The sequence below is a fragment of the Pygoscelis adeliae genome, unplaced genomic scaffold, assembly GCF_000699105.1.
Source record: "Pygoscelis adeliae isolate BGI_AS28 unplaced genomic scaffold, ASM69910v1 Scaffold160, whole genome shotgun sequence".
NCBI lineage: Eukaryota > Metazoa > Chordata > Aves > Sphenisciformes > Spheniscidae > Pygoscelis > Pygoscelis adeliae.
In genome coordinates, this window is record NW_008824035.1 from 8620519 (window position 1) to 8621124 (window position 606).

The window sequence follows — 606 nt, forward strand, 5'->3', positions numbered from 1 at the left end:
CGGCAATTGTCAAACTGATAAAATAGCCCGGGTTATATGCGGGAATAAACGCTCTTATGAAAGGGCTGCGATTTATGTTCGGGTCCGTTTTACTGCGTGTCTTGGCGGAGTTTGGTTTCTTTCCCGGACCAACAGGATAATATAAAACTTCATTGATAAAAATGTAGGAGTTCTCGTGAAGTAGCAAATCTGTTCCTTAGTCACTACCAAAGCACATAAACATTTGTCATCTTTGAATAATTGAATTAATGTGTTATTGTTTGAATGTATAATTCATAACATAGGAAACTTTGTCTCTGTCCTGCCACCGAAACGGAAGTAATAAAAAGCTACAATCTAGGGCTTTTTAGAAATTACTCCAGCAAGGGATAATAAAGAATATCCTGTTTGCAGAAAGTATTTCCAGCTGACTCTGGGATTTCACAGAGAAATCTCAGCCTCGTTGTCCATATTCTGTGGAGTTTATAGAGACCGGCTTTGTAGAAAAACACAAATCCCATTTCCCCCTAGTCCGGGCTATTGATCGGGGGCTTGAAAGGCGGCGTGCCCGCTTCGGAAGCTGGATGCGCCCGGGCTCCTCCGCAGCCCCGCGCCGGGCGGTGAGGC